The sequence below is a fragment of the Delphinus delphis genome, chromosome 1, assembly GCF_949987515.2.
Source record: "Delphinus delphis chromosome 1, mDelDel1.2, whole genome shotgun sequence".
In the NCBI taxonomy this organism is placed as follows: Eukaryota; Metazoa; Chordata; class Mammalia; order Artiodactyla; family Delphinidae; genus Delphinus; species Delphinus delphis.
In genome coordinates this window covers 29,859,021-29,881,023 of record NC_082683.1, presented here as the reverse complement: position 1 = coordinate 29,881,023, position 22,003 = coordinate 29,859,021, and the positions used below count along the sequence as shown (strand labels likewise).

The following is a 22,003-nucleotide window of genomic DNA, read 5'->3' as shown; positions in this document are numbered from 1 at the left end:
CGGCGGCGCTTTTATACGGGGCGGGTGGGCGGCACTCGGGACCATGACGCGGAAGCCGGGCGGGCGGGGGAGAGCCGGCCCGGGCGGCAGGGGGCGGAGCGGCCATCGCCCCTTCCTGCTCCTCCCCCTCCCCGCCCCCTCCCCGCCCCATCCCTCCCCACACAGCCCAGGCCTCAGGCCCCGCCCCCGCGGCCCGAGAGCGCCAGGCCTGGCCAGGAATCCGGGCTGGAGCCGCGGAGAGCTGCCTCTTCCGTGAGCCTCTAGCCTCCCGCGGCGAGGAGATCTGCAGGGCAGGAGTGCACGGCCCGCAGGCGTAAGGTAAGCCCAGGCTGAACCAAGTATGCGCACCGAGTTAGGCTCGGGCAGACCTAGTGTACGGCGATACAGGCACAGGTACAGCCGCGTACTTTCAGACCTAACTAAGTACGCGGAAGGTACAGTACGGGACACAGGCGTTGGTCCACACACACGGTTGGAGGCAGAGCCATAGTTATCAAGACAGTACACCCAGGCAGGCACTTTTCGCATTGAGACAGGAATACTCAACAGGTACACCGTGATTGGAGCAGGTACACAGAGCTGGGGCCCCATCCAGGGACAGGTACAATTTTTTCTGAAATAAGGACCTTGACAGGATAGAAGGGCAGGTACAACCTGCCTTGTCCCAGCTGGAAAGACTTGCAACCAGGACCAGGAGCTCCCATTCCAGGGCCCCAGGTGCCACCTTTGTCACTTTTGAAACCACCAATGATCCCACCTAGCCAAGCCCCTGCTTTGTTGTCTGGTCATCTTTAAAGACCCCCAAATACCTCTTCTTCTGCGTCTTCCAGGCACAGGACCCCCAGGGGCTGGCCTCCAGGAGAGGGGGAAAACGAGGCTCCTTCCGTGTGCCAGCACACGTGCTCACCACTACTCCTGCCCAGTGCTGTGTGTACTGTAGACATAATCTTCAGAACAGACCCTTTTATAGTTGGGAAAAATTCAGTGAAAAGTGCAGTATATTTAGACATTCATTCATTGTATTAACTACCTTTACGGTAGTAAAAATATTAAGTAATGAGTCCAGGTTAATAAACATAATGATGATAAGTCAACCACAGTGATAATACCTCGCATTTATGGAGTACTCGCTGGGCAGCAGGCACTGTGTCAGCGCCTTGCAGACACTTCCGTGCCTTTGCATCTCCTATCTCAGCCCCGGGAGTGCCCTCCCCTTCTTCCCTCCCTACTGCTGCCTGGCCAATTCTATTCCTCTTTTTTTTTTTTTTTGCGGTACGCGGGCCTCTCACTTGTGGCCTCTCCCGTTGCGGAGCACAGGCTCCGGGCGCAGGCTCAGCGGCCATGGCTCACGGGCCCAGCGGCTCCGCAGCATGTGGGATCTTCCCGGACTGGGGCACGAACCCGTGTCCCCTGCATCGGCAGGCGGACTCTCAACCACTGCGCCACCAGGGAAGCCCCCTATTCCTCTTTTTGATGTTGTCACCTCCTCTGTGAGGCCTGCCCAGACTCCTTTGGTGCTGAGTTGCTTCCTCCTCGGTGCTCCCACAGCCCCCTGTCTATGTCCCTATGTGCCGGATTGTGATTGCCAGCCTGGACCGCCTCCTGGGCCAGGACGGGCTGGGACTCCGCCCGTACTCCCAGGCCCTGTGCTGCCCAGCACTGTGCCAGAGGGAGCCAGCAGGACTGGGCAATGAGTCATGCAGCTCCGTGTCCTCCCAGAGTGAGCCGCAGTCTCGCTCTCTTCCGGCTCATGAAGGCGGCTTTTTCCCGAGAAGCTGACTCTTTTCTGCAGAACCCAGGACTGCTCCGGGGAAACCCTGCTCCACTTCTAGCTGGATTTTGCAAACTTTGGCCCGAATCCGCAGGAGCCCTCTGGATCTAATGTGCTCAGCCCACCCGCTCCACCCCCCCCCCCCCCCCCCCCCCCCCGCTTCCCTTGAACGCCCGTGTCAGTGGCTGGGCTTGCCAACTTCCTTCCTGGAGCCTTCCTGCTCTCCTGCCACCTGCTTGCACCTGGCTAGCCTGAGTGGGGTCTGCAGAGCTCCGGGACTGGTTGCCCCCTGGGCGGGGCGGGGGGGGGGGCGGCGAGGAGAGGCTGGAGAGAGAAAGGTCCCAGGAATTACCTAGGATTTCGGTAGCTCCACCAGGCAGCTCAAACTGGGAAGGACACAGGAGCTAGGTCACCACTGTAGGAAGCGTGGGCAGGCTGCCCCCAAGCCTTAGCAGTGTGGCCGCAGAGGTTCAGTTCCACAAGCCCTCCTGGAAATGGAGAAAGGGCCAGATCCCCCCCATGTTTTGAGGCTCCTAATATATTTTAAAAAGACTTGTCGGACTTCCCTGGCAGTCTAGAGGTTAAGACTCTGTGCTTCCACTGCAGGGGGCGTGGTTTCAATCCCTGGTCAGGGAACTAAGGTCCCACATGTCACATGGCATGACCAAAAAAAAAAAAAAAGACTTGTCACACTAGAAGCTATAAAAATTGAAGTATGTTTTAAAATTCAGTTGAACAAATGAACTGTTTCATCATGTATTCAAATGCAGTGCAGTACATTTGGACTATTGACAAGATAATTGGAGGGTTTGTTTTAAAAATATATTACTTCCTCGGAGAAACGGCTGATTCTAGGGCTGGGACAGGGAAAAATGTGAGCTTGGAGTGTCTCGTGGTGCCAGAGTTAGGAAGTGCCCCAAACTCAAAAGGGTAGGAGTGTGTCAAAGCGACTCGGGAGCCAAAAGCTCCCAGTGGCCAAAGCGGCAACAATTAGAGCAATAAAATGGATAATGGAGTATTAGATAGTAGCCCAAAGTATAAAATCCATATCCCTGAGTTGGTGCCGGTAGAGATAAACTGTTGAATAAATAACTAGCTGGGTGGGGCCGGGGTAGAGACAAATCTTACAAATAACACATGTAGGTTCTCCCTTCTCCAGGCTAATTATCCTCTCCTCTTCCTTTGAATGTGCCCCGGGCTTAGTGACTTGCTTCTAAATAACAGAGTAGGGAAAGAGAACAATAGGAAGTGTATGGTGGAGACACCTGGCAGACACCACCTTGACCGAGTGATCAAGGTTACCACCACCCCATGACAAGTCAAGTGGCATCATGTGCGCCAATCACAAGGGAGAAAAGCAAGGAGTCCCAAGAGTTTCTGGAAGCCACCTTGTGACACTTCAGAGGAGGCAGAGCCAAGAGACTAGAAGGACATTGGTCCTCGGTAACAGCTGCTGGATCGAGCCTTGCCTGAAGCTATTCCTAGTTCTAGACTCTGCCTATGTAAGCCCATAAATTCTGTCACTCACAACCAAAAGTATCCTTTATAATGATAACAATAATTACTTAATATTTCTTAATTATACAATAATTACCTAAATACAGCTTAGGGGATAAAATCTTACAAAATGTGAGGTCTGTGGGGTGGTTTGGAAATAATAAAATAGACTCTTAGTGGTGAAAAGGTCAGCAAACTGCTGATCTAATTCAAGCTTTGCCATTTGGCACACGGTAAAATGAAGGCCCGGGGAGGTCATGAGATTTGCTTGAGGTTTTATAGCTGCTCAGAGCCTCCTGACAAATTCTTGATGTTTAATGATAATAATAGGAATGCTTGAATTTCTATGCATTCCCTGTGAAATCACAGCTTTGTGTTTTTCTGTCTTCTTTTGTGTGTTTTTCCAAGAGACAGAGAAAGAATGGCAATAATCCTCTTCATTTTGCAAACAGCGAGGCAGAAGCCCAGAAAGGCTTACAGGTTTGCCAAGATCACACCGAAAGGCAGTGGTAGAGCTGGTCCCGGAGGCCAAATATCCTGAACGTCATTTCAGGTTCAGCTGCCTCCACCTCTCCTCTTGCGCTAGCCACCTCTGCCTCCTTTCGGGTAGGAATAAAATGAAGGGTATGGTGGGGTCCCTTCTTCTGGCCTTGCTTCTCAGCTGCTAAGTGATTAAAGAGGACTTTGAGTTGTACAGGCCAAGGAGATGATTGTAGGCCCTGGCAGATGGTCCTCCCGCCACCAACCTTAGGAAAACCAAGGCTGTAAGGCTCAGAGAAAACTCAGGATATTTCTGTTGCCAGTGCCCCCACAAGGGAGGTCAACCTGGAGAGATGGGAGGCTATATGCATGAGATTCTGGCCTCCCAATCTATGTGACCCCACCTCTGACACCTACCCTCTCCTCCCCAGAAGCCTTCCACGACCCCCAACATTTTCAGTAGGCAAGGGATTGATATGCCCGGTTGCACAGGCAGTGCACTGCACAATTTGGATTATGATCTCAATGGCGCCCCCTGGAGTTGTAGAGTTCACAGCTTGCACAAACATACAGGATGAGCCCAGGTTGTATTTCTCAACATGTTTGAACACTCCAATTGTTTTCACAGCGATCAATGACCTCACAAACCCTTTTTCGAATAAATAAGATAATTTCTTTTTTTTGCAAGGTAAGAAGATATTTTGAGAAAATTTATTTTATTTTAGATCAGTCTGATTCCAAAGGTTGTATTAGAAAGTGTATATTTTGTAAGATTTGTTATTTTAAAGGCTACTTTTGACCCTTTCCTATTTAATAAGTGATGCCAACTGTTTAACAGAATTTAAATTAATTTTATGAGGAAAATTAAGATTTATAGACAAATGAATTGAAAATATCTTGTTAGGCTTGATTTGGAGACTGAACGTATGCTGAAATTGTTGTTATAGATTGAAATTTTCCTACATGCTATGAATTAAAAAATAGATTTGCTTTCAATACATGGGAGTTTAGAATTTTGGCATCTTGTGCTTCATTTTTGTGATGTATTTGGTTATTTTCAAAACACATTTTGTGCTTTGTTTCTAAACGAAGAGGTAAGAGAGAAGGTATCTCCTCAAATAACCCATTTCAGGTATGAATAGCTGTTATTTCCAAAAGATGAAAAGCTATAATGGCTATATTTTCTTTCTCCAGTTGGTTTTTGAAGTACTAGAGGCATCTTGATGTTATACACAGATTTTTTTTTTTTTGAACAGGTGTTACATAAACAATGTAAAAGGTTCAAAAGGTACAGGTGTATTTTGAGTAGAACCAAAATCTCCTTTCCATGGTCCTTAAAGTGTTTCTGTTCTCCAGGAACAACTGAAGTTAGCAATTTCTTGTGTATCTTTCCAGATAGAATCTATGCAGCTACAAGCAAATATTTGCTTACATACATTCTGCTTTGTTTCTCTTTATTTTTATACAAACGAGGCGCTCTCTACAACCAGCTACACCTTGCTTTTCTCACTTCCTAATAGACCTTTGAGATAATTCCATTATTTAGGCAGTTTGTGACTGACAAGACATTTAGGTTGTTTCTGACCTTTAGCTATTACAAACAACACTGCAAGTAGACCCCCATCTGCTTACCACTTTGCAACTGCACAAATACATAGTAGGATGACTTCATCTTGCTGGGTCAAAGAGTGTCTTAGTTTGCTAGGGCTGCTGTAACAACGTACTACAGACTGAATGGTTGAGCAACAGAAATTTATTATGTCACGGTTCTGGAGGCTGGAAGTCTGAGATCAGGTGGGGCCGGGTTGGCTCCTTCTGAGAGCTGTCGGGGAGGATCTGTTCCAGGTCTCTTCCGTGGCTCCTGGTGCTTTGCTGGCACTTTTGGTGTCCCTTGGCTTTTAGCTGCATCACCTCATCTCAGCCTTGATGTTCACATGGCGTTCTCCTTGTGTGTGTGTGTCTATGATGTTCACATGGCGTTCTCCTTGTGTGTATGTGTGTCTGTGTCCACATTTCTCCTTTTTATAGGGATAACAGTCATGTTGGATGAGGACCCCTCTCCACTCCAGTGTGACCTCATCTTAACTAATTCCATCCGTAATGTCCTGATTTCCAAATAGGGTCACATTCCGAGGTACTGGGGATTAGGACTTCAACATGTGAATTTGGTGGGGGGACACAATTCGACCCATAACAAAGGGTATGTGAGTGCTGACCTTTAGAAGAATATGCTAAATTGCTCTTCGTAGAAATCGTACCATTACCTTCCCACCAGTAATGATGAAAACGGCCCATGTCACCATATCCTTGCCCCACCATGGTCACCAGACGTTTTGATCTTTGTCAACCTAGTGGATGCAAAATGGTATCTCATTGTATTTCACTTACTGCAAGTGAGGATGAAGTTTCTTTCTTCTTACATTTGAGACCAATTTCCATTTTGGGGGCTGACTAGTTGTTTACGTCCTTTGCCTATTTTTCTATTGAATTATTGGTCTTTTTTTTTTTTTTTTTTTTTTTTGCGGTACGCAGGCCTCTCACTGTTGTGGCTTCTCCCGTTGAGGAGCACAGGTTCCGGTCACGCAGCCTCAGCGGCCATGGCTCACGGACCCAGTCTCTCCGCGGCATGTGGGATCTTCCCGGACCGGGGCACGAACCCGTTTCCCCTGTATTGGCAGGCGGACTCTCAACCACTGTGCCACCAGGGAAGCCCCGAATTATTGGCCTTTTATCCTTACTGATTCATAGGAGCTTTTTAAAGATAAGGGAAATTAGCTCTTTGTGATAGATTTCAAATATTTTCCTTTCCTATTCAGCTGTCATTTGACTTTGTATGTGTGTTTCTTTTTTCTTAACTCAGGAAAAATTTTCAATTTTATGTAGAGAAACAGGTCATTTTCTTATATGGTTTGGGGTTTTTCTGTGATATGTAAGAAGGCCTCCATTCTTAAGATTATGACACAAATATGCCCATTTTTTTTCTGACACATTTATGGTTTCTTTTTTTTTTTTTTTTCGGTACGCGGGCCTCTTACTGTTGTGGCCTCTCCCGTTGTGGAGCACAGGCTCCGGACGCACAGGCTCAGCGGCCATGGCTCACAGGCCCAGCCGCTCCGCAGCATGTCGGATCTTCCTGGACCGGGTCACGAACCCGTGTCCCCTGCGTCGGCAGGCGGACTCTCAACCACTGTGCCACCAGGGAAGCCCGATGGTTTCTTTTTTTTTTTTATGTATAGTTTAAAAAAAAAAATCTGTTGGAAGGAGTTCCCTGGTGGCCTAGTGGTTAGGATTCCAGCTTTCACTGCCATGGCCTGGGTTTAGTCCCTCGGTCGGGGAAGTGAGATCCTGTAAGCTGAGTGGCACAGCCAAAAAAAAACAAATAAAATAAAATAGGTTGGAATTAATTTTGGCACAGGTATAAGGTAGGGACCCAATTTAGTTATCCTGGTGGATTCTTGGCGGTCCAACAGTATTTATCAAATAACGTGTGAAAATTATGATCAGATGTAAGCAGTGTGTAGATAGGAGGAATTTACAGAAATATGTTCATTAACTTTTTTCCCAATTAACTTGTATTTCAGCATCAAATTTTGTTTTTAAGGATTTTTGTCTTTAACCAGTGATCTATGATGGGTATAGACTAAAAATTTGTTATTATACTAAAAATAATTTTAAATTGTTTCATAGGCAAAGCTACGCCAGGGGCTGGCAGTGTTCAGCTAAGTGATAAAAGGGCTGAGTAACTGCGTTTGACAAGCACTCAGTCAATCAAGCAATGCCCTTTAAACAATTAATACAATGTATTTTTTTTTTGGGCAGCACTGCATTGCATGTGGGATCTTAGTACCTGGACCAGGGATCCAGCCTGTGCCCCCGGCAGTGGAAGTTCAGAGTCCTAACCACTGGACTGCCAGAGGAATCCCAATACAAAGTATTTCTTAACTGATTAAAATACAGAAATTGAAGCATAACCCAGTGCTGCATTTAAAGACATGAATCCCCTGGGAAAACTCCTCAAGCCCTTGTTGGTTCATCTGAGGGGGTTAAGAGTTTGAATCCCAACTTCACCACCTCCTGGCCCTGGCACCTTGGGTAACTTGCTTGACATCTCTGTGCCGCATTTTTCTTCATCTATAAAATGGGGAAAGCAATAAGAGAAGGTTCTGTAGGGCCTGAAGTTTCTGCAGTTTGTTGGGGGGGGGATCTTAAAAATGACAAATGTGAAGTGAAGCACTATCCCTGTAGGATCTGGGGAGAGCCTCTCACTTGCAAGATTAAACCTCATTAGCTTTCCCACAGACGAAGCTCTGAAAATAGTGTCTTTTTCAAGGGCTGTTGGGAATACGGAGTGAGGCCATGTGGCTGAATCATCTGGCTCTGGTGTGTGGTGGGCCTGACTCCCAGACTACTAATCAGGTGTGTAAGAAACATCACTTTCTTTATGTATAGAAACCTACCTGAAGTTCTGACGCCAAACCCCCAATTCCACAGAGCTGGCAAACACCTTCACTTCAGTCATTCCTGAAGTTTTTAATCCACTTTGCTCTGAAGGCATGGCGGGGGGCAGAGGTCCGCTTTTCTGTGATCATCATCTGTCTTTGGTCATCTGTACCCACACAGACACCTATACAGACACACAGACACACACACGTCATAATTGAAGCATCTGGTATTCCTTTCTGAATTCCCCTTCAACTTGCAGCTCTGTACTGTTTGTGACCCATGCGTGGCACTTGGGGATCTTTGAGGGGTGCCCCAGGAGTGCTGTTTAGCAACTTGTAAGAAGACTGCTGTTGGGGGCCCAACGGCTCTATTCCAGATCATATCTGAGGGAGGCAATGAGCCGCTGTGGCAAAAGCATCGGATTGGGTGCCACACAGAACTGGATTCTAATCCTGCAAAGCCTTGTTTTCCTCATCTGCAGAATGGGGAGGATAATGCCTCTCTCATAGAACTGGTGTGACTGACATCGAGGTATTTGCAAAGGGCTTGGTGTAGTGTCTGACACGTAGTACACAAGCTCTAGTACTAGAGTTCATCTCTTCACCTTTCATTATTAGACGGGGAAACTCAGTCCTAGATACACTGGCTGGCTGGGTGAGGTTACCACACAACATTATGTAAATACCTGGGGTAAAGGTGCAGGAAGCATGCTTATTCAATTTGCAGATGACCTAAAACTAGGTATAGCGGCTGGTATTTTAAATGCAAACCAGGGTTCGAAAGCACCTAAAGCAGACGAAATGATAGACTAAACCCCCTGGAGTAAAATGGAATGGGGATGGATGTAAAATGAAAAGATTTTTCGTGAAAAAGGTTTTGGCTGAAGGTTCAATATAATCCCATGTTAAGATGGCTGCCCCCAAACGAATGTGATCTCAGGCTGCATCTTTGGCGGTATAGATTGAGGATGAGGGAGGTGATAGCTGGAAGGTTGGGTTCAATTCTGGTTGCCATACCTTTGAGCGGACAGGGAGAGACCAGAGGCCAATTTGTGGAGGGCAAAGGATAGTGAGGAATCGGGGATCCTGACTTCAGAGAAGAGAGACTCAGGGGGCAGAGATGGGAGCACCAGTAACCCTGCCTGCTCCAAGGGCAGAACGCGGAGATGACAAGGCACTGAGAACCGACTCTGACAGAACTGTCCCACAATGAAAAGGATTGTGTTCATAGCTAGTGAGCATCCCATCACTGGTTGTATGCAAGAAGAATTAGGAAAGGATTCCTGCTTTGAGCTCTCAGTTTCAGCAAAAATACTAGACCTTACTGATAAAACATCCTTGTTGGCTATATATACACATATTTAGTCAACAAATCTGTAGTCCATATTTCCTCTATTTTAAGATGTACTTTTAAGAAATGAATATTACTGGGATTGTCTTACAATCAGTGTGTACACTTAGTGAATAATGCATCCTTCTTTCTGAAAAGTTGTTATTCAAGCATTTTTGAATCAGCAAAATGAAGTGTACAATTTGGGAAGTTGTTCTGACAATCTGTATTTCATCTTACATTTGCCCTATTAGAATGTATGTCTTGAACTAAAAGAAATCTATCTAAATAAATGATGTATATTAAAAAAAAAATCCAGCCTTCTCTTCTTAGTGAAGCCATACTCAATCTATTGAATCCAGCGGCTGGTGACATTCCACCTTGTCACTGCCATCCTGGCATCAGAAATGGAACAGAGACGGGCTATTAAAGCGGTTTTAACAAATTCAGAGCAGAAGGTTGTTGGCTGGGGGAAAAAAATTCCACTTATCAAGAGATGTTATTCCTTCAAAGGATGAGAACCTGTTTCTTCATAAAGAGAGTTTGGAGGGAGCTTTTTGTTCTGCGAGGCCAACATCTGGATTTGACTATGTCCATCCTCAAAAGGAGATTTCTCATAATGGACCGGACTCCAAACAGAGCACAAGGACCGGTGCGTTCTCAAAAGGAGACACTTCCTGAGACTCATGAGGGCCCTCGTGTCTCCGCAGCGCCAGCTCTGGAGGTTGGGGGAGGGCTCCGCGCCCTTGACGTCTAACTTTCACGCTGAAAGACTTTCCGTCACCTTCCGCCTCCCCGCCGTACTCCAGGAATCTGGGACCTGAATTCATTTAAAAACACTTGTGGTTTCAGGAGGCTCTTTTTTATTATAAGGCTGCCAAGGAGATCTTACCATGAAAGACCATTTGAGAGACGAGAAAGAAGGAAGCCAGGCCAAGGCCGGCGCGGGCTGTGCGGTGGGTTTGGAAAGGATGCTACGCGGAGCCCGGCCACCTGCGGACCGTGCAGGCGGGTACATGCCCGCTGAGGCGGGTTCGAATTCCGGCCCTGCGGGTCCTTTCCGACGCGACCTTGGGGGAAGTTGTGTAACCTCTGCGCCCCGCGACGCTCTTTCCTGGAGCCCGGAACTGGAACGAAGCCTCTGGAAGCCCTGACATCAGAGGTGACGCGAGTCTTCGCAGGCGATGACTAGGCAAAACCCGTTGCCACTCCCTTTCCCGAGTCCCGGCCGCGTGGCGCGGGCGTATCACCTCCGGCCAGGTGGTTCGGGCTCCTTCAGCAGCTTCTCTACGGCCCCGCACGCCAGAGCCCCCGGGGCCCGCCAGACCCTCCCTGGCTCCTCGGCGACAGCGCCGGGCCTCTGATAACACAGCCCGTGGGCAGGGCTGTGGCGCCCCCTCGTGGTGACCGCAGGGAGGCGGGGCACGAGAACGTCATTGCCGCATCTCAACCAAAGGAAGTCCTTTATGGGGTCCAGCCTCGACCTCTCCTGGGGCCGTTTGAAGCCTGAAAGTCAGGTCATATGGAGTCCAACCGTTCCTTTTCGAGGCTGGGCCGGGCCACCTTGAGACCCAAATGGAAGGGACCACCTGGAGTGGGACCCTGCCAGCATTTCCCTGCCGAAAGGGCCCTTTGAGGAGTCAGGCTAAGGACTGTTGTGCTGGGGGTGCATGAGTGGGGATCTCACCTAGGTGTGGGAAGGACAGAGGGGCCCCCAAAGGAAGGATCGTAGCTTAGGGTTTCTGAGAAAAAAATAAGGACTGGGGGCGGAGCCTGTGCCTGAGGGAGGGTTTTGGTGTATCCCCCAACTCACTGACCTGGTCAGCTTCCCCCGACCTTCTCCTGGGACAGATTTTATCAGTGTTTCAGCAGTATCGGGGAAGGGCCTCAGCGAGCCATTTTTCTTAATAAAGAAAGCAAGAGGGACTCAAGTTAAAGCACCAGGCAGAATGTCTCAATGATGAGAGATGTTGAACCTCAGAAAAGAAAGCAGAGGGGGGACTTTCCCATTGAGACGAGCCCCCAGGTGAATGGGGTGTGGACAAAAGTGAGGCGGCCCCGGAAGCTCCCTGTCTATCCCGAAGGGCCTGTGCCTAGGGTGAGTCCTTGGGGTCCCAGGATGGAAAGACCTCTTGTGAGGTTCTTGGTGGCTCTGGCCCTTGGGGAGGGGGTGAACCTGGGCAGGTGAGGATGGGCAGGGGGAGAAATCGAGGTCCAGAGTCATTGCTGCCCCCATCCCGGCCCACTTGGCAAAGTCATCTTCTTTCACCGCTCAGCTTGCCTCTTCTCTGGACAGTTCCTGATGCCCCTGAGAGGTCCCGCTGCCCCCCTGTCCCCCAGGTGCTCCCATCACTCCTGTCCTATGATGGTGGGCTCCAAGCCATCCTGCCCCCTGGGCTGTCGTGCTCCATCCCGGCTCTCTCCTCCAGCACCCAGCATGCTGTCCAGCACATCACCAGTGCTCAGTGAATATGTGATGACTTCAGTTGATTTGGGAAGGGCTCCAGGTCCACCTTGGCTTTAGAATAGATTTGGACAGGGGGAGAGGGAGGCTTGAGTGGTGGTGACCTGGGTTGTCCCTCCTCTCTCTGAACTGCCCTGTTTCAGACTCTGAGTCCCCAGGGAGGGTTACTGCCCCCTCCATTTAGACCCCCTCCTCCCACTGCCTTAGGATCCCAGCCTGTCCCCCTCCTCATCCAGCTTGGCCTCTGATTTCCCACGCTGGGCCCATGCCCCCCACGTGGCTGCCCTACTCACCCCGAGCTGCCCCCATGTGTGGCTGCCCCCTTAACCCCTTTGTGTTCTGACACTCCAGGCCAGGCTGTCCCTTTGGGATAGACACTCTCCCCACCCTGCTGGGGCTCTGACACCCTGTGCGAGGCTGCCTCCCCCAACGTGGACCCCTCCTCACCCTGCTGTGACACCTCCCTCCTGTCTGCCGTGGTTCCCCTACCCCCATGAAGATGTCTCCCTTGCTCTGCTGCCCCTGATGGTTTTAGGACTGAATGGTTCCGGAAGGAAGGAAGAGAAGAGGAGGAGCAGAAAGAGTATTTTAACGGTGGAAATTTCTGTGCAAGCAAAACCTTGGAAAGAATATATAAAATAGAGCTACTCTGGTTAAAGAGAGCGAGAAGGGGGGAAGGGGGGAGGAGGGGAAGGGGAGGGGGCAAGAGTGAGCCTGGAGCCCCACCCACTGGGTCCCACTCTCTCAGAACCGTCATTAAATCCTGCCGGGGGTGGCAAGTGGGAGTAGGGAGGTGCTCCTTGGTGCCACTTTGCAGCCACTAAGATGTCCTCTCTGAGCTTTTCTGAGAAGGCAGCTCCTGCAGTCAGAGGGATGGAGGTTGCTGGCAGCCATTGCTGCTGCCTGGAGGATGGGTCTCTGAGGGGCCAGGGGGCCCTGAGCAGGTGCTGGGGGCCTGTGGGTAGTAGGTCAGGCTCTGCAGGACACAGTGCTGTGAGTTACAGGACTTCTGCGTGCCAAGGCACTGGGCCAGATCGCCCCTTCCCCATTTGTGCCCCTTTGTGACCCTCTCTGTCCCAATCTCTGGTCACCTCCAGGAAGAGAACCTGGAAATTCTGCTTCGGTGGCTGAAGTAGATGTCACTGACCTCCCGATGGTCAAAAGTGAGCAACACTTTACAGTTTATAAAGCAGTTTCACATCCATTCCCTGGTTTGATTTGATCTTTGCAACTGTTGGTAAGGATAGCGCTGTGGCTAATCCCTCCACCCCCAACTGCCTGGAGAGAAGAGGAAGTCCAGCATCAGGAGTTGCGTAAATTGCCCTCAGCGGCGAGAGGAGGCCGGAGTCCCAGACTCCATTTCCAGTGCCTTCCGGGCACCCTTGGCCTTTCCCCAGCCTCTCCCCACCCGGACTCTTCATCTCGCTGATTGAGGTAATGAGCTCCTTTAGCCCGAGCCAAGTGTGAGGTTAGGCCTCCAGGATAGGACTCTGTAGTCAGGCAGAAAACAGGTCAAGGGTCAGGACTTTTTCCCCAGAACCCCGGGGGGCAAGCTCTGAGCCCCGCTCACTGGTGTGGGGGATTTGGAGTAGGATGACCATATAATTAGTCATCCAGATTAGAACACTTTAGGGAATGAAAGGGAGCACTATTAGTAATGACTCCATGGCTACGGCCGTGAACAGGGAGGTGAGGTCACTATTATGATATCACCTGCCAGCCCTTCTCCACCTCCACAGCCTCGGACCCCCAGACCTGATGCAGAACATCGGCCATTTACTGGGCATTTAGCAGTGCTGGACACTCCGTAGAGCTTGTTGTATTAGATTTCCATGACAACGTGTGGCTGATCCACTTATTGTTCCCATTTTATTAACACAGGGACTGAGGCCCAGAAGACTCTTGCCCAAGAACACACAGCTGGTAAGTGGTGGAGCTGGGCTTTGAACCCAGGGAGCCTGGCTTCCCTTGATAGGATTATAATAACATTTTTTTTTTGCAGTACGCGGGCCTCTCACTGTTGTGGCCTCTCCCACTCTCCCATTGCGGAGCACAGGCTCCGGACGCGCAGGCTCAGCAGCCATGGCTCACGGGCCCAGCCGCTCGGCAGCATGTGGGATCTTCCCGGACCGGGGCACGAACCCGCGTCCCCTGCATCAGCAGGCGGGCTGTCAACCACTGCGCCACCAGGGAAGCCCTATAATAACATTTTAATGAATTTGTTTGGCCTGCAAGAATTGCCATGGGGGCTTCCCTAGAGGCGCAGTGGTTAAGAATCTGCCTGCCAATATAGGGGACACGGGTTTGAGTCCTGGTCTGAGAAGATCCCACATGCTGTGGAGCAACTAAGCCCACATGCCACAACTACTGAGCTTGCGCTCTAGAGCCCGCGAGCCACAACTACTGAGCCTGTGTACCACAACTACTGAAGCCTGTGCACCTAGAGCCTGTGCTCTGCAACAAGAAAAGCCACTGCAATGAGAAGCCCGTGCACCGCAACGAAGAGCAGCCCCCGCTTGCCGCAACTAGAGAAAGCCTGCATCCAACAATGAAGACCCAACGCAGGCAAAATTAAATAAATTGAAAAAAAAATAAAAAAAGAATTGCCATGGAATGGGGTTTCCCAATCTTTCATCAGATCTCTTCACCCACCCCCGCCGCTCCTCCCACCCCCCAGTCTCTCTTAGCTGTCTTTAGCTCAGGGACATCATTAAAAGGACCTTTGAGTGGTGAGGGGATGTGTAGATGAGGAAGGGAGCAGGGAGTGGAAGAGTAGCGGCAGGATGAGAGTAGTAAAAGCTACCATTAATTAAACACTTACTGCATACCAGTCTCTGTTTTAAGTGTTTTCAGTGTATTAACCTGTTTAATCCTCACAACACCCCTATGAACCCCAAGTAACATTATGATTCCCATTTTACAGATGAGAAAACTGAGGCCACTTGCCCTCCATTATGCAGCTGGTAAGTGGTAGAGCCAGGGCCACCCAGTTGGCTTCACCATCGTGCAGTTTGTCCTTGAGGAAGAGGATGCTGCTGGCCCAGTGGTGGAGTCCCTCTAGCCTGCTTCCTCTAGGACATAGAACCTGGAAATTCTGCTTTGGTGGCTGAAGCAGATGTCACTGACTTCCTAATGGTACTCCTGAGCCAAGTGAGCAGCACTTTGCAACTTTCAAGGACGAGGGAGTCCACGGTCTGGCCTCTTGGGGGCGCCAGCCAAGGGTGTCCGACTCCCTCTTTCGCTCCGCCATCTCCCTGCAGGGGCGCAGGCGGGCAAAAGTGGAGCCTGATTCCCGCCGCCCTCCGCGGCAGCTCATTTTTCATTCATTTTCTTTAAATGCTTCTTGCTCTGTTTTTAAATCTAATTTTTCAGCTTCTTTTTTTATCTTCACTCAAGTTGCTTTAATGAAACGAAAACGTGTCTGTTTCCCTCTGCTGGAGCTGCCTGGGGAATTTCAACATAAAACAAACAAGTTGGCTTTTAAAATTAAAATTTTATGGGTGGCATTTCCTCATTTAATGGGAGGCACAAAAGGCTGGAGCAAAACCAGTTAACACGGGGTTGGGACTCGGTGTTCAGCAAAATGAAGCAGCAGGAGCACAATGTGCTGGGAGCCGCTAGCTCCGGGGGGCTGGGCGAGATGCGCAGACAGGCGACGTGGAGGGCGGCGGCCGCCCAGCACCACTGTGCACCCCGGACGGCCCCGCACACGTTTACACGCAGCCCTCACCACCCCATCCCCTGCCCCCAGGACCCCATGCCCAGGTGCCTGTGTGCACACCTGCTCTGTACCTTCAGATGGCAGGCGATTGTGTGGATGAGCAAACAGGGGTAGGGAATGGCTTTGGAGTCCTGGGGTGCTGGACACCGAGTCTGGAGAGGTATCCGTGAAAGAAGCTAAGGTCTCTGCAAAAGCCAGGATTCACTCAGGAATTAACGCCCCCGGTACAGTATGAGTCCCATCCTGTCTTGATCACGGCTGTGCCCCAGGCCTCAGACAGAACCAGGAGTGTGGTAGGCGCTCCACAAACACACGATGACCCAACGAATGACTTCGTTCGGGGGAACTCAGCAGTGGATCACTCAGAGTCCTTATCACCAGCCATAGGACCCTGTTTTTTTTTTTTTTTTTTGGTAGAAATGGTGAAAATGCTACAGGATCCAAGGAGGGAGGGGCAGTCGTGGTGGGATCACCATCAGAGAAGGGCTTTGTGAACCCAGCAAAGGCAGAGTGAAAAGGCAGCCAGCCCAGGGGTCTGGCAGGAGTAAAGGCCTGGAGGTGAGAGGTGGACGTGGCTGAATCTGGCCAGAAAGTACGGTGTGTGCAAGCAGAGGACTCTGGAGAGGTCAGAGGCAGCCAGGTTGTAAAGTGTGGGATGAGGAGCTTCGTTGGACTTTATCTCATGGGCAGTGGAGACCCACGGCAAGTTCCAAAGCAGATTGATATGCTCAGAGGTGGTTTCTGGGAGACTGGTTCTGGAGGCTGGTAGGAGGGAAAGGAAGAGTCCAGCCTGGTTGGGGTGGCATTGGTCCAGGCTGAGCTGAGGGCCTCAGGCTGGGTGGTCAAGGGGATGTGGGACCCTCCTGTGAGCCAGGGAGCCCTGGAGGAGGAGCAAGTTGGGGAAGTGGAGGTATTCAGTGTGTCAACGCCAGCTCACCCGCAGGTGTGGACCAGCCTGTGCTGACGACACAGGAAGTGGATTTCACACTGACATTTACAACCTGATCCTGTAAGTACTGGGCCTGGTGCCACAGCCCTGGGAAAACAGGCCTCATAGCTTCAGAGAAAGGGCCTGGGAGACCTCTTCTGCTTCCTTCATCTCCATCCCGCCCCCACCCCCTAAGTGACTCTTTCTATCCTACAATGGGGCAGATTTCTCCCCATCCCTTCTGCCCTCTGACTCCTGATTCTGCAGAGAGGACCACTCTGGTTACTAGGATCACCAGAGCGGCAATAATACGGGAAAAACCGAGTGTCCCACCTACTCTGAGTTAGGAAATCTAGCTGGTCACCATGACCACCACCAGCAGCCTTAGAGTCTTCCCCAGTCAGGGCTTCAGACCCACAGATGCACTCCTGGACAGAGTCCTGCAGGCCCCAGACAGACCTCCGGCTGGGATGTGGGCAGTGGGAGCTGGGTCCTGGCTCTCTTGGGAGGGTGTCTTTGAGGGAACATCTGAGGTTGGAGGAAGAGGCTTCCTGATACAGGTCTGTGCTCTGATCTGTGCCCATCGAAGGGTCGCATCTGAGGCGGGTCTGAGGATCCAGGTGAGAGTCTCTTTGAGACCAACTTGAGAAGCCTGAGGTTTATTTGCAAGTATCTTTGAGGCCTGTTTGAAGGTCTAAGGACTGGGTTGGCCTGAGGGCCAGTAGCATGAAACCAATAAAAATGTCCCAAGGCTAAGGCTGATATGACCCTTCTCCTTCCATATAACAAAGAGAGTAAATCTGGCCAAGTTTGCAGCGGGTTCTTATGGCCAGGGGGCAGGGGGAGAGGCTGTCTTTCCTTTGGTGATGGATGATGTTTACCCCCAACCACAAAACAGTTGGCCAGAGACCCCGTTCTATCCCAACAACCAGCTGGCTGACCTCGACACATCTGGCAAAGGCAATACACTTCTTGAGGACCACACCACCTGCCCATCTTCCAGGGGAGAGAGACACCATGTGCCCTATCTGAAATGGGTTTTTAAGTATGAATAGTGGTTCACCTGGTGAGCAAGGTGAGAAGGACCATATCGACTGAGTGACACAGGTGAAGACACGGAAATGTGAAACAGTTTTCTGTGGGCCAAGAGAACTACATCGGTTTTCCTGGAGTCGAGAACTTGCAAGAGCTAGCGTACGAGTATCACACAAAATAAACTGAGAGAGAGCTCCTTGCAAACTGTTGAGTGCTACACAACATGAGGCCTTGCTCTTACCACCCATCTCTCTTGTTTATCACGGGAACCGAATGAGTCAGTGTGTGAAGTTGCATTGTAAACTGGAAAGCATGAAAATGTTAATTAATATATTTAGAGAGCAGAGAAATTAAGTGTGAGAATGTGGAGATGGAGTAGACAATTAAAATATCTGCTAATTTCTCTCTTGAATTCACATTTGAGGCAATGTTTGTAAACTGAGAATTATAATTACTTTTCTCCGTCACACCTCTTTTCAGATGAATACGCTGTGAGAGGATTATAGTAGCTATTAAAAACACTGTCAAGTTCCTGGTAGATCAGTTGGGACTCTTTATATAGCAAGTACCAGAAGACCCAGCACACACTGGCTTACCCAGTAAAAGGAAGGTGTAGTTTTTATGTGATGTGAAAGTGCAAAGGTAGCATGAACTTCAAGATGGGTTTGATCCAGCATTTGTTAATCCTGATGCTCAGGCTTGTTTCTCCATGTTGGGTACCAACAGTTCCTAGGCTTCTTCCTCCAAATGCTGGGAGAGAGAGAGGGGCGTCCCTTCAGCCAACCATCCAACAGAGTTCCTGAGCTTCATGTCTGATTGGACTAACTTGGGTCATGTAGATGGGGAATGCCAGGGTCTTTTTGGCATAGGTCTGGATCAAGTGTCCATCCCTAAAACAATCACTGTGGGACACGAGAAGGTAGAATGGACCCCCACCATACCTGGGCACTCAAGCGGACCACGGGGCTTCAGGCGTGCAGACCTGGAGTCATGTTGGTTTCTGCCCTCATTGCTGGTTCAGCGTCTAAACTCTCTCTTCCCTGTATCTCCTCCTTTGCAGGCGTGATACTGGTCCAGGCCTTGTCCCATGACCCCACATTTATTTTTATTTTGCGGTATGTGGGCCTCTCACTGTTGTGGCCTCTCCCGTTGCGGAGCACAGGCTCCGGACACGCAGGCTCAGCGGCCATGGCTCACGGGCCTAGCCACTCTGCGGCATGTGGGATCTTCCCGGACCGGGGCACGAACCCGTGTCCCCTGCATCGGCAGGCGGACTCTCAACCAATGCGCCACCAGGGAAGCCCGACCCCACATTTAAATTACTACCATTGTGGGGATTTTTTAGCTGCTTACTCAGCCCCTAGCCTCTTTGCTTGCCAGTACATTTTTCTTGATAGCTGCCCAAAACTTTAATCATAGAAAAGAACACATATTATAGCCAATGTGATGAGATGGGAAGCATGATTACAAAATTTAGCTATGGGAAAATTACGATCATTTGCCAAAGACCCAATTTTATCACTAGAAAACCCAGTAAAAGTAACTCAAAACAATTAATTATGGCAAATAAAAGAGTTTTGTGAGATGTCGGAAACAATAAGAAAAAAGCTCTTTTCTATAACAACAATAATCAGTTTAAAAATATTGTAGCAGATTACCTGGAGAAGAGTGTTTTTACTTTTTTCTTCTGTAACTTCGTGAGGAAGCACACTTGGGGATAGTTGGTTTCTGGAAATCAAGTTGGTTTCTAGTGGTGGAGAAGCACATGACCTTGAATTAGACCCCTCCCCCCACGCTTTTTAAGAATATCACCAGGATGGATCCTTTATACAAGTAAGGCAAATACCACCTGTTTTTCTAGGAAGAGGCCTGGAAGAAGGAATCTAGGTGCAGGAAGGCAAACCAAGGTGGTAATTATTCTGTTTTTTTTTTTTTTGCGGTACGCGGGCCTCTCACTGTTGTGGCCTCTCCCGTTGCGGAGCACAGGCTCCGGACGCGCAGGCTCAGCGGCCATGGCTCACGGGCCCAGCCGCTCGGCGGCATGTAGGATCTTCCCCGACTGGGGCACGAACCCGCGTCTCCTGCACCGGCAGGCAGACCCCCAACCACTGCGCCACCAGGGAAGCCCCAATTCTGTTTTGTAATGACTGCATTTAAGTGGTTTGCTCTAGATGTGACCTGGTTTTATTGCCTGGGCTAGGAGCAGAGGGGAATAGGGATTTTCAGGTGGAGAGAGAGAGAGAGGGAAAGAGAGAGAGAGAGGAAGAGAGAGAGAGGAAGAGAGAGAGAGGAGGGGGGAGAGAGAGGGAGAGGGAGAGGGAGGGAGAGAGGGAGCGGGAAAAAAGAGGAGGAGAAGAAGGGGAAGAAGAGGAAGAAGAAAGAGGGGGAGGGGAGCCAGGAAAAGGAGGACCCAGTGAGGTGACAAGCAGCCCCCCAGGACTGTGTGTGGAACACGTGAGCATCTATCTAGCTTCCCCAGGTGCCAAGGTACAATTCTTAAAATATTGTGAACATAACTCTCAGGCAATAGAGAGTGAGCACAATCAAAATTTTATTTAACTCAATCAGAGAAGAAAAGGAAATAAAAGGAATTCAAATCGGAAAAGAAGAAGTAAAGCTGTCACTGTTTGCAGATGACATGATACTATACATAGAGAATCCTAAAGATGCTACCAGAAAACTACTAGAGCTAATCAATGAATTTGGTAAAGTAGCAGGATACAAAATTAATGCACAGAAATCTCTGGCATTCCTATATACTAATGATGAAAAATCTGAAAGTGAAATCAAGAAAACACTCCCATTTACCATTGCAACAAAAAGAATAAAATATCTAGGAATAAACTTACCTAAGGAGACAAAAGACCTGTATGCAGAAAATTATAAGACACTGATGAAAGAAATTAAAGATGATACAAATAGATGGAGAGATATACCATGTTCTTGGATTGGAAGAATCAACATTGTGAAAATGACTCTACTACCCAAAGCAATCTATAGATTCAATGCAATCCCTATCAAACTACCACTGGCATTTTTCACAGAACTAGAACAAAAAATTTCGCAATTTGTATGGAAACACAAAAGACCCCGAATAGCCAAAGCGATCTTGAGAACGAAAAAAGGAGCTGGAGGAATCAGGCTCCCTGACTTCAGACTATACTACAAAGCTACAGTAATCAAGACAGTATGGTACTGGCACAAAAACAGAAAGATAGATCAATGGAACAGGATAGAAAGCCCAGAGATAAACCCACACACATATGGACACCTTATCTTTGATAAAGGTGGCAGGAATGTACAGTGGAGAAAGGACAGCCTCTTCAATAAATGGTGCTGGGAAAACTGGACAGGTACATATAAAAGTATGAGATTAGATCACTCCCTAACACCATACACAAAAATAAGCTCAAAATGGATTAAAGACCTAAATGTAAGGCCAGAAACTATCAAACTCTTAGAGGAAAACATAGGCAGAACACTCTATGACATAAATCACAGCAAGATCCTTTCTGACCCACCTCCTAGAGTAATGGAAATAAAAACAAAAATAAACAAATGGGACCTAATGAAACTTCAAAGCTTTTGCACAGCAAAGGAAACCATAAACAAGACCAAAAGACAACCCTCAGAATGGGAGAAAATATTTGCAAATGAAGCAACTGACAAAGGATTAATCTCCAAAATTTACAAGCAGCTCATGCAGCTCAATAACAAAAAAACAAACAACCCAATCCAAAAATGGGCAGAAGACCTAAATAGACATTTCTCCAAAGAAGATATACAGACTGCCAACAAACACATGAAAGAATGCTCAACATCATTAATCATTAGAGAAATGCAAATCAAAACTACAATGAGATATCATCTCACACCAGTCAGAATGGCCATCATCAAAAAATCTAGAAACAATAAATGCTGGAGAGGGTGTGGAGAAAAGGGAACACTCTTGCACTGCTGGTGGGAATGTGAATTGGTTCAGCCACTATGGAGAACAGTATGGAGGTTCCTTAAAAAACTGCAAATAGAATTACCATATGACTCAGCAATCCCACTACTGGGCATATACCCTGAGAAAACCAAAATTCAAAAAGAGTCATGTACCAAAATGTTCATTGCAGCTCTATTTACAATAGCCCGGAGATGGAAACAACCTAAGTGCCCATCATCGGATGAATGGATAAAGAAGATGTGGCACATATATACAATGGAATATTACTCAGCCTTAAAAAGAAACGAAATTGAGCTATTTGTAATGAGATGGATGGGTCTAGAGTCTGTCATACAGAGTGAAGTAAGTCAGAAAGAAAAAGACAAATACCGTATGCTAACACA

The 22,003-nt window shown here is 48.9% G+C and overlaps 1 long non-coding RNA gene across 2 annotated transcripts; it reads left to right on the top strand.

Moving 5' to 3' along the window:
• The first annotated feature begins 192 nt into the window (after window positions 1-192).
• Window positions 193-15,427, top strand: LOC132430168 (uncharacterized). 2 transcript variants are annotated; one of them, XR_009520446.1, is made up of 3 exons: window positions 193-318; window positions 13,866-13,907; window positions 14,908-15,427. It is a non-coding gene; the product is annotated as an uncharacterized lncRNA (long non-coding RNA). The 2 variants fall into 2 exon arrangements; XR_009520447.1 differs by lacking the exon at window positions 193-318 and adding an exon at window positions 7,450-8,164.
• The last annotated feature ends 6,576 nt before the right edge of the window (window positions 15,428-22,003 follow it).